Source organism: Callithrix jacchus, chromosome 22, assembly GCF_049354715.1.
Source record: "Callithrix jacchus isolate 240 chromosome 22, calJac240_pri, whole genome shotgun sequence".
NCBI classification, from domain to species: domain Eukaryota; kingdom Metazoa; phylum Chordata; class Mammalia; order Primates; family Cebidae; genus Callithrix; species Callithrix jacchus.
In genome coordinates, this window is record NC_133523.1 from 14,285,467 (window position 1) to 14,297,689 (window position 12,223).

The 12,223-nt window shown below is 44.1% G+C and overlaps 1 long non-coding RNA gene across 1 annotated transcript in view; it reads left to right on the forward strand.

Moving 5' to 3' along the window:
- Positions 1–881: 881 nt before the first annotated feature.
- Positions 882–12,223, forward strand: part of LOC128930442 (uncharacterized) — a 39,258-nt gene continuing 27,916 nt past the window's right edge. Inside the window, exon 1 of the long non-coding RNA XR_008478480.2 lies at positions 882–1,058. This is a non-coding gene — a long non-coding RNA (uncharacterized LOC128930442). The remainder of the gene's footprint in view (positions 1,059–12,223) is intronic.

Below are 12,223 nucleotides of genomic sequence, written 5' to 3' on the forward strand. Positions count from 1 at the left end.
GCATGCCCGGCTAATTTTGTATTTTTAATAGAGACAGGGTTTCTCCATGTCGATCAGGTTGGTCTTGAACTCCTGACCTCAGGTGTTCTGCCTGCCTCAGCCTCCCAAAGTGCTGGGATTACAGGCATGAGCCACTGCACCCTGCCTTTGCCTTTTTTTTTTTTTTTTTTTTTGAGTTTGAGTCTCACTCCGTCACCAAGGCTGTAGTGCAGTGGTGCAGTCTTGGCTCACTGCAACCTCCACCTCTCAGGTTCAAGTGATTCTCCCACCTCAGCCTTCTGTGTAGCTGGGATTACAGGCGCCCACCACCATGCCCAGCTAATCTTTGTATTTTCAGTAGAGACGGGGTTTCACCATGTTGGCCAGCCTGGTCTCAAACTCCTGACCGCAAGTGACTGCCTTCCTCAGCCTCCCAAAGTGTTCGGATTGCAGGCGCGAGCCATTGCGCCTGGCCCATAAATCATTTTTTAAAAATAGTTTTTTAATTTAAAACATAGTTTTGTACATTAAAAAAAAAAGTTTTGCACAGGTTGACACAAAGTGTCTGGAGGTGGTGGTGGGAAGATCAGGTCCTAGGAGGGTGGCTCAGGTGCCCCAAGCCTTGGCCAGGGGTGATTTGGATTGTGTCAGAAATATCAAGTGCTAATGACGAAAAAGGGAAAAAGGATGGCAACCCAGCCATCCACAGTGGGATCCATGCTACCTGTTCCTGGCAACGGCTCCCCTAACTCCCTCCTGCCCGGGCCGGCCCCTCAGCCCGGGTCCCGCCCTTCATGCAAGCGACCGAGCCAATGGGGCGCGGCGGCTGCTGAGGTGGAGGCTGAAGCAGGTGAAAGGAGGCGGTGGCTGCGGAGGGGCGGGATGGCAGGGCCGGTACTCCTGAGAGTGTCGGTGCAGCGATGGGAACGGGTGGCCGGGTACCCGTGTACGCCGCCGGGATCCTGCTCTCCATCTGCGCCTACCACGTGGAGCGGGAGAAGGAACGGGAGGGACCCCGAGCACCAGACCTTCTGCGACCTGGGGCCCTGGGTGAAGTGCTTCGCCGCCCTTGCCTCCAGGTAGCCATTGGGGCGAGAGCGGAGGCCTGGGGAGGGGAGCGCGTGGCGGGAGCTCGGGCCTGGGCCGGCGGGGAACGGGCTGCGAGGGAACGGAAAGGGTCGCGGTCGGGGCCGGGGCCAGGGTCGGGGCCGGGGCCAGGTTCAGGGCCAGGGCCAGGCGGGGGGCGGCTTGGCGCTCTTGCCTAGGGGCGGCCCGAGCTCAGGCAGCGCGGCGGAGGTGGCGGGGCCGCGAGGCCGCCAGGGCGGGATGAGGTGATAGAGTGCAGCTGGGAGGCCCCGGCGGTCGGGGCGGTCGGGGTGGTCGGGCGGGGGCTGCGCTGGGCGGGGGCTGCGCTGGGCGGGAGCGCGGGGGTCTGAGGAGGTCGGGTCCCGGCCAGCCTGACAGGTTTCCTGGTTCTCGGGAGGCGGGTCGGGGGTGTGGGACCCTGTCCGCCGCACCCGCGAGGCCACCTCTTGTCCCCTCATCCCTGCAGCCGAAGCTTTGGGGCCGGCGCGGACTCAGGAGTCTTGCGTTTCCCATTGTCTTCCTGGTGCTAGGACAGGTGTTTCCGTGGTCAGGCCTCTTTGTACTCCAACGCTAGTGAGAATTTGCAGACTTAATGGGACGGTGACATTTGCGGGCAAACACGAGTTTGACTCTACTCTGGAAGAAGATACCGGCACTTAACATATCTGATATCTTGGATTTCCCCTCGTATATTTCAGTGTGCCAGGAGAGGGAAATGGTCTGAGTTTCGGTCTGAGTTTAAGCCTCATTGGAGTAAAGGACCAGTATGTTATGTGTATGGTGGTGGTTTAGGCATTGGGATGCCTTTTTTTTTTTTTTTTTTTTTTGAGACGCAGTTTCGCTCTTGTTACCCAGGCTGGAGTGCAATGGCGCGATCTCGGCTCACCGCAATCTCCGCCTCCTGGGTTCAGGCAATTCTGCCTCAGCCTCCTGAGTAGCTGGGATTACAGGCACGCGCCACCATGCCCAGCTAATTTTTTGTATTTTTTTTTAAGTAGAGACGGGGTTTCACCATGTTGACCAGGATGGTCTCGATCTCTTGACCTCGTGATCCACCCGCCTCGGCCTCCCAAAGTGCTGGGATTACAGGTGTGAGCCACCGCGCCCTGCTGGGATGCCTTTTAAACGTTGTTATTAGTATAATAGGATAGATACCCAAAACAGATTAGAAACACACGCTTTGCTAAACTTGAGCGATTGGTTTGTGTTACTGGTCGTTTTAGGTTTTTTTTTTTTTTTTTTTTTTTTTTTATGTTGTAATTGGTTTGTCCTTTACGTTTTATTTTAACGCATTAAATTTTCCTAGGAGAGTTACTTTGGAAAGGGGAGGAATTTACATTTTAAAGGTGGCTGCTGTTTTTTGTTTTTGTTTTTCTTTTTTGGGGGGGATTAGAAACATAACAGCAGTTGAAGGAATGATTTCAGAGTGGATAGATTACGATTTTAATAGAGACTGTGTCTAATATTCAGACCTTTGTTAACATGTTTGTTAACAGTAGTCACATTTGAGTTCACTAGTTTATTTCGACTCACGTATTGTTGATTACATGAACAAGTTAGCACCGGCGTGTGTCTTGTTATTGGTTACAAGCTGCAGGGTGCGGATCTTTCCACTTAGCCTTCTCATGGACGAGATACTCTATCTCATTTGCTCTTAAACCAAAATCCTGTAGCTTTTTACAGGGGAAATAATTATCACATGGCCAAGTAAAACATTTTGAACATGCATTTAGAATGTAGGAATTAGTTTATAGGGGAAAATACATAGATGTGACAAAAAGCTCACATTTGTTGTTGGTGGTTATTCCAAACCAAGGTAATAGGCCGATTAGACCCTCAGATACCGTTTGAGAAACATTGAGTGTCTTTTATGCAAAATTTTTATGTTATTTTCACTTTGGGAAAGGACTTTTAATCTCCTAAGTACCTTCCACCTGAAGTTAGTTAATTGAATAAATTAGGAATAAATTCAATAAATAAGGAAAACATGCAGCAGCACATTTCAAGTATTTAAGAACTGAGAAGAACTAAAAATAACTTGATCCTAGGTTAATATGGAATTTAAGCAGAATTATTACCAATTTTAGATTTTTTTAATTGCATTTTAGGTTTTGGGGTACATGTGAAGAACATGCAAGATTGTTGCATAGGTTCACACATGGCAGTGTGATGTGCTGCCTTCCTCCCCATCACCTATATCTGGCATTTCTCCCCATGCTGTCTCTCCCCAACTTCCCACCTCCCGCTGTCCCTCCCTTATTTACCCCCTACAGACCCCAGTGTATGAGGCTCCCCTCTCTGTGACTATGTGTTCTCATTGTTCAACACCCACCTATGAGTGAGAACATGTGGTGTTTGATATTCTGTTCTCATGTCAGTTTGCTGAGAATGATGGTCTCCAGGTCATCCTTGTCCCTACAAAGGACACGAACTCATCGTTTTTGATGGCTGCATAGTATTCCATGGTGTATATGTGCCACATTTTCCCTGTCCAGTCTATCATCGATGGGCATTTGGGTTGGTTCCAGGTCTTTGCTATTGTAAACAGTGCTGCAATGAACATTCGTGTGCATGTGTCCTTATAGTAGAACGATTTATAGTCCTTTGGATATATACCCAGTAATGGGATTGCTGGGACAAATGGAATTTCTATGTCTAGGTCCTTGTGGAATTGCCACACTGTCTTCCACAATGGTTGAACTAATTTACACTCCCACCAACAGTGTAAAAGTGTTCCTATTTCTCCACATCCTCTCCAGCATCTGTTGTCTCCATATTTTTTAATGATCGCCATCTGACTGGCGTAAGATGGTATCTCAATGTAGTTTTGATTTGCATTTCTTTAATGACCAGTGATGATGAACATTTTTTCATATGTATGTTGGCCTCCTGTATGTCTTCTTTTGTAAAGTGTCTGTTGATGTCCTTTGCCCACTTTTGAATGGGCTTGTTTGTTTTTTTCTTGTAAATCTGTTTTAGTTCTTTGTAGATTCTGGATATCAGCCCTTTGTCAGGTGGGTAGGTTGCAAAAATTTTTTCCCATTCTGCTGGTTGCCAATTCACACTAATGACTGTTTCTTTTGCTGTGCAGAAGCTGTGGAGTTTGATTAAGTCCCATTTGTCTATTTTGGCTTTCGTTGCCAATGCTTTTGGTGTTTTGGTCATGAAGTCCTTGCCTATGCCTATGTCCTGAATGGTTTTGCCTAGGTTTTTTTCTAGGGTTTTTATTGTGCTAGGTCTTATGTTTAAGTCTTTAATCCATCTGGAGTTGATTTTAGTGTAAGGTGTCAGGAAGGGGTCCAGTTTCTACTTTCTGCACATGGCTAGCCAGTTTTCCCAACACCATTTGTTAAACAGGGAATCCTTTCCCTATTGCTTGTTTTTGTCAGGTTTGTCAAAGATTGGATGGTTGTAGATGTGTGGTGTTGCCTCTGAGGCCTCACTTCTGTTCCATTGGTCTATATCTCTGTTTTGGTACCAGTATCATGCTGTTTTGATTACTTTTGGTTCCATATGAAGTTTAAGGATTTTTTTCTGTTCTGTGAAGAAGGTCATTGGTAGCTTGATGGGGATAGCGTTGAATCTATAAATTGCTTTGGGCAGTATGGCCATTTTCACGATATTGATTCTTCCTAACCATGAACATGGAATGTTTCTCCATCTGTTTGTGTCCTCTCAGTGTTTTGTAGTTTTCCTTGAAGAGGTCCTTTACATCCTTTGTTAGTTGTATTCCCAGGTATTTTATTCTCTTTGTAGCAATTATGAATGGCAGTTCGTTCTTGATGTGGCTCTCTTTAAGTCTGTTATTGGTGTATAGGAATGCTTGTGATTTTTGCACATTGATTTTATATCCTGAGACTTTGCTGAAGTTGCTTATCACTTTCAGGAGATTTTGGGCTGAGACGATGGGGTCTTCTAGATATACAATCATGTCATCTGCAAATAGAGACAATTTGACTTCCTCCTTTCCTATTTGAATACCCTTTAGTTCTTTTTCTTGCCTGATTGCTCTGGCTAGAACTTCCAATAATATATTGAATAGGAGTGGTGAGAGAGGGCATCCTTGTCTAGTGCCAGATTTCAAAGGGAATGCTTCCAGTTTTTGCCCATTTAGTATGATATTGGCTCTTGGTTTGTCGTAAATAGCTTTTATTATTTTGAGATACATTCCGTCAATACCTAGTTTATTGAGGGTTTTTTGCATAAAGGGCTGTTGAATTTTGTCAAAGTCCTTCTCTGCATCAGTTGAGATAATCATGTGGTTTTTGTCTTTGGTTCTGTTTATGTGGTAAATTACATTTATAGACTTGCATATGTTGAACCAGCCTTGCATCTCCGGGATGAATCCTACTTGATGATGGTGGATAAGCTTTTTGATTTGCTGTTGCAATTGGTTTGCCAGTATTTTATTGAAGATTTTTGCATCTAAGTTCATTATGGATATTGGCCTGAAGTTTTCTTTTCTTGCTGAGTCTCTGCCGGGTTTTGGTATCAGGATGATGTTGGTCTCATAAAATGATCTGGGAAGGATTCCCTCTTTTTGGATTGTTTGGAATAGTTTCAGAAGCAATGGTACCAGCTCCTCTTGGTATGTCTGGTAGAATTCGGCTGTGAACCTGTCTGGACCTGGGCTTTTTTTGGGTGGTAGGCTCTTAATTGCTGCGTCAACTTCAGACCTTGTTATTGGTCTATTCAGGGTTTCACCTTCTTCCTGGTTTAGTCTTGGGAGGATGCAAGTGTCCAGGAATTTATCCATTTCTTCCAGGTGTACTAGTTTATGTGCATAGAGATGTTTGTAATGATCTCTGATGATGGTTTGTATTTCTGTGGAATCTGTGGTGATATCCCCTTTATCTTTTTATTGCATCTATTTGATTATTCTCTCTTTTCTTTTTTATTAATCTGGCTAGTGGTCTATTTTGTTGATCTTTTCGCAAAACCAGCTCCTGGATTTATTGATTTTTTTTGAAGGGGTTTTTGTGTCTCTATCTCTTTCAGCTCTGCTCTGATTTTAGTTATTTCTCGTCTTCTGCTAGGTTTTGAGTTTTTTTGGTCTTGCTCCTCTAGCTCTTTCAATTTTGACAATAGGGTGTCGATTTTAGAACTTTCCTTGATTCTCATGTGGGCATTTATTGCTGTATATTTTCCTCTAGAGACTGCTTTAAATATGTCCCAGAGATTTGGGTATGTTGTATCTTCATTTTTGTTGGTTTCGAAGAATGTCTTTATTTCTGCCTTCATTTCATTGTTTATCCAGTCAACATCCAAGAGCCAGTTGTTCAGTTTCCATGAAGCTGTGTCGTTCTGAGTTAGTTTCTGAATTCTGAGTTCTAACTCGATTGCACTGTGGTCTGAGAGAGTGTTTGTTATGAATTCTGTTCTTCTGCATTTGCTGAGGAGTGATTTACTTCCAATTATGTGGTCAAGTTTAGAGTAGGTGTGATGTGGTGCTGAGAATAATGTATATTCTGTGATTTGGGGTGGAGTGTTCTGTAAATGTCTGCTAGGTTTGCTTGATCCAGGTCTGAGTTCAAGTCCTGGATATCCTTGTTAATTTTCTGTCTCATTGATCTGTCTAATATTGACAATAGGGTGTTAAAATCTTCCATGATTATTGTGTGGGAGTCTAAGTCTCTTTGTAAGTCATTAAGAACTTGCTTTTATGTATCTGGGTGCTCCTGTATTGGGTGTGTGTATATTTAGGATTGTTACCTCTTCCTGTTGCATTGATCCTTTTACCATTATGTAATGTCCTTCTTTGTCTCTTTTGATCTTTGTTGGTTTAAAGTCTATTTTATCTGAGATGAGAATTGCAACTCCTGTTTCTTTTTTGCTCTGCATTTGCTTGGTAAATCTTCCTCCATCCTTTTATTTTGAGCCTTTGTGTATCCTTGCATGTGAGATGGGTTTCCTGGATACAGCACACCAATGGATTTTGGCTTTTTATCCAATTTGCCAGTCTGTGTCTTTTGATTGGGGCATTTAGCCCATTTACATTTAGGGTTAATATTGTTAAGTGTGAATTTGATCCTGCCATTTTGATGCTAGCTGGCTGTTTTGCCCATTAGTTGATGCAGTTTCTTCATTGTGTTGATGCTCTTTACTATTTGGTATGTTTTTGGAGTGGCTGGTACTGGTTGTTCCTTTCTATGTTTAGTGCCTCTTTCAGGAGCTCTTGTAAAGCAGGCCTGGTGGTGATGAAATCTCTGAGTACTTGCTTGTTCACAAAGGATTTTATGTTTCCTTCACTTGTGAAGCTTAGTTTGACTGGATATTAAATTCTGGATTGAAAGTTCTTTTCTTTAAGGATGTTAAATACTGCCCCCTACTCTCTTCTGGCTTGTAGGGTTTCTGCTAAGAGATCTGCTGTGAGTCTGATGGGCTTCCCTTTGTGGGCAACCCAACCTTTCTCTCTGGCTGCCCTTAGCATTTTCTCCTTCATTTCAACCCTAGGTGAATCTGACAATTATGTGCCTTGGGGTTGCTCTTCTCGAGGAATATCTTTGTGGTGTTCTCTGTATTTCCTGGACTTGAATATTGGCCTGCCTTGCTAGGTTGGGGAAGCTTTCCTGAATAATATCCTGAAGAGTATTTTCCAGCTTGGATTGATTCTCTCTGTCACATTCAGGTACATGTATTAAACGTAGATTAGGTCTTTTCACATAGTCCCATATTTCTTGGAGACTTTGTTCATTCCTTTTTACCCTTTTTCTCTGATCTTGCCTTCTTGTTTTATTTCATTGTGTTGATCTTCGGCCTCTGATATCCTTTCTTCTGCTTGGTCAATTCAGCTGTTGAAACTTGTGTATGCTTCGCAAAGTTCTCATGTTGTGTTTTTCAGCTCCATCAGTTCACTTATATTCCTCTCTAAGTTGTTTATTCTCGTTAGCATTTCATTCAAATCTTTTTCAAGGTTCTTAGTTTCTTTGCATTGGGTTAGAACATGTTCTTTTAGCTCACAGAAGTTTCTTATTACCCACCTTCTGAAGCCTGATTCTGTCAATTCATTACATTCATTCTCCATCCAGCCTTGTTTCCTTGCTGGTCAGGAGTTGTGATCCTTTATAGGAGGAGAGGTGTTCTGATTTTAGGTGTTTTTATCCTTTTTGTGCTGGTTTCTTCCCATCTTTGTGTATTTATCCACCTGTCATCCTTGTCGTTGTTGGCTTTCAGATTGGGTCTCTGAGTGGACATCCAGTTTGGTGATGAGGAAGTTATTTCTTTCTGTTTCTTAGTTTTCCTTCTGCCAGTCAGGCCCCTCTGCTGTAGGACTGCTGAGGTCCCCTCCAGGCCCTGCTTGCCTGGGGGTCACCTGCAGTGACTGTGGAACAGTAAGGGTTGCTTCCAGTTTCTTCTGGTATCTTTGTCCCTGAAGGATACCTGCCTGATATCAGTCTGAGCTCTCCTTTATGAGGTGACTGTTTGGATATATGGGGGTCAGGTAGCTGCTTGAGGAGACAGTGTGTCCTTTATAGGAGCTCAAGTGCTGAGCTCTGAGCTCCGTTGTTCATTCAGAGTTGCTGGGCAGGTACGTTTAAGTGTGCTGCAGCTGAACTCATAAATCCCCCTTGTTTTCCCCAGGTGCTCTGTCCCAGGGATTTAGGGCTTTATGAGTTTCTGTTGTGCTGCTGGCTTTTTTCAGGGCTGCCCTGCCTAGTGAGGAGGCAGCCTAGTCACTGGCTGCACAGGCTTTGCTGAGCTGTTGTGGGCTCCGCCCAGCTGCCATGTGAACTTCCCTGCAGTCCTGTTTATATGGGTGTAGTTAGAACTGCCTTGGCAGTGGCGGCTCACCTCTGTAATGGCGGGCTCTCTCTGTAATGGTGGGCTGCCTGGGCAATGGCAGGCTGCCTCAGCAATGGTGGACTACCTCTGTAGTGGTGGAGTGCCTTGGTAAGGCAATGCCCCTCCCCCACAGAGCCGGACCGTCCTGGGTTCAGCTGTACTTGCTGTGAAACTCTCAATCCAGAGCATTTCAGATTGCTGTTTTTCTTTGTGGGGGTGGGACCAGCTGAGCCTAATCACCTGGCTGTCTGCCTCAGAACCTTTTTTTTTTTTGTCTCCCAGGTGTTCCAGTCACCTGTTGAAAAGCTGCGGGGATCCGTGTGATTTCCTGTGCAGCGACCCACTGTGCTGGCTGCAACAGCCACCCTGAGATTCGTGGTGCTTTTTTGCCCGGGAATCTCCTGGCCTGTTTCAGTCCCCTTTTCTATCAGTTGAATGGGTGACTCTGTCTTCCCTGAGCTCCAATTGCCAGCTAAAATGGTGCCTGGACCATGTATTTTGTATGGATAATCGCTCTGCTGGGGTGCTGGGCAAAACAGCTGCGCCAGCCGAAATAGCTGCGCTGGTGACCCGTGGGGCTCCTCCGCCTGGAAATCTCCTGGTCTGTGGGCAATAAAAATCTGTCTGGAAATGTGGCATCCACTCACCCTCCACGCTTTTGCTGGAAGGTGCAATCCTGAGCTGCTTCTAATTGGCCATCTTGGATCCTAATTTTAGATTTTTTTTGAAACAAGTAGTCTAAAATAAATGGGCCTTTAAACACTGGGGCATGGAAGGAGTACTTTACTGTATGCTTAAGTTCTTTAAATTGACTTTTTTTAAAAAAAGAATTTTGAACCATGTAATAAGCATACACTCTAAAGATTCTCATAGTTATATATCCTGCAAGAGCTGCATGTTTATGCATCATAAAACATCATGAAGTATATTAAATATATATATAAGTACATGTAAGACTAAAGGTAGCTGGATCTCTTTATAGTTTAAATTTGAATTTAATATGTTGTGACCGAAAGTGTTGTTTCAGTGTGTAGCTGTGGACATAAAGCAGTTTAATGTAGACGCTTGTTAAAGGATAGGTAAAAATAAGACATGCTAATGAGAACAGTAAATAACTTACTTGCTCTCTACACAGTGAAATTATTTTAAGAAATTTGTTCGGTTTGATCAGCCTGTGTATAAACTACTTGGAAAAATCAAGTAGTTTATAAACTACTCATTTAATAAATGAATTTACACGTCAACTTATTTTGGAAATAGTTTATAAGCAGGCTGATCAAAATCACATGTATATATACATATATAATCACATATACATACATATATAGACTAATTTTCATTTGGAAGGTTGACAAAGCATTGAAAGTTTTTATTTTGTCAAGCTGAAAGAGACTTTAAATGAAAGCTGATTATTGGACACCTCAAGTTAGCTTCTTTTGAGTAGTGATTGCCATGTAGCAGTACCAATCAAAGATGGGACTCTTAGGAAGATAGTTTGAGCGCAGGCCGGGTGTGGTGATTCATGCCTGTAATACCAGCACTTTGGGAGGCCGAGGCAGGGGGATCACCTGAGGTCGGGAGTTCGAGACCAGCTTGCCCAACGTGGAGAAACCCCGTCTCTACTAAAAATACAAAATTAGGTGGGTGGGTGTGGTGATACACACCTGTCATCCCAGCTACTCGGGAGGCTGAGGCAGAAGAATCACTTGAACCCAGGAGGCGGAGGTTGTGGTGAGCTGAGATTGGACCACTGCACTTAAGCCTGGGCAACAGGAGTGAAACTCTGTCTCAAAAAAAAAAAAAAAAAGAAAAAAAGTTTGAGCCCAGAGAAAAGTTAATAGATTAAAAAAGATTCTGAAGAGAGTCCTCTTCCAGGGTCCAGTGTCAGCACATGGTTTTGGATTGCTTATACTCAACTTTATTCTCATTTCACATCCCCAAATGTCCTAATCCAAACAGAATAAGGTAGAGGTTAAAGAGAGAATCTTGAGGGGCTTATGTTTTCTGTGTGTAAAGTTCCATATTATTTTGGGGCCATAATGATGTAAAGAGCCAGAGTTTAGATTTCTAAAGAAATATGTTCCCCAAATTAGGAGGCTACAATAGAAATGCTGATTTTTTTTCGAAATGGAGTCTCGCTCTGTTGCCAGACTGGAGTGCAGTGGCATGATCTCAGCTCACTGCAGGCTCTGCCTCCTGGGTTCAAGTGATTCTCCTGCGTCAGCTTCCTGAATAGCTGGGGTTACAGGTACGTGCCACCATGCCCAGCTAATTTTTGTATTTTTAGTAGAGACAGGGTTTCACCATGTTGGCCAGGATGGTCTTGGTCTCCTGACCTCGTGAGCCACCGTGCCTAGCCTGATTTTTTCTTTCTACCAGGTATAGCCAATACAAACAAATGTCACACCACTATCTCCTGTCACCATCTTTTTTTTTAACAAAAGGATATTTTCACTCAAACAATTAGAAAGAACAGAATCTCTCACAATAAATTTTACTTATTATTTTTTTGAGATGGAGTCTTGCTCTGTCGCCAGGCTGGAGTGCAGTGGCACGATCTTGGCTCACTGCAACTTCTGCCCCCTTGGTTTGAGTGATTGTCCTGCCTCAGCCTCCTGAGTAGCTGGGACTACAGGCATGCACCACCATGCCCAGCTAATTTTTGTATTTGTAGTAGGGACGGGGTTTCACCACGTTGTCCAGGATGGTCTTGGTCTCTTGACCTCGTTATCTGTTCTCCTCGGCCTCCCAAAGTGCTGGGATTACAGGCATGAGCCACTGTACCCAGCCAGAATAAAAGATCTTTAAATGGAATCATTTAGTTACATTAAAAAGTTTACTTTCAGACCACCTGGCTAACATGGTGAAACCCTGTCTCTACTAAAAATATAAAATTAGCTGGGCGTGGTGGCATGCACCTGTAATTCCAGCTACTCCGAAGGCTGAGGCAGGAGAATCACTTGAACCCGGGAGGCAAAGGTTGAAGTAAGTGGAGATGGTGCCACTGAACTCCCGCTGGGCTACAGGAGTGCAACTCTGTCTCAAAAAAAAAAAAAAATTTTATTTTTGTGTCCTTACTTTTCCCCATTTTCCAATAAATCAATGAAAATTCTGCTGCAAACTGATACCAGCCTGCCAGCTAACATTAAGTTAGCCCTCCCTGCCCCTTGGTTTGGTATACTGAGCTCAAATCTAAGGGATCTGGGGCGGCTTCCAGCTCTCCCAGTTCTTAGACTTGTGGCCTTATCTTCATGGTGCCTCCATTTCTTATGTTAAATAGGGATTTTTACACCTACTTAGGGCCTGGCTCACACCTGTAATCCCAGCACTTTGGGAGGCTGACAACTGGCAGATCTCTTGAGCTCAGGAGTTTCAG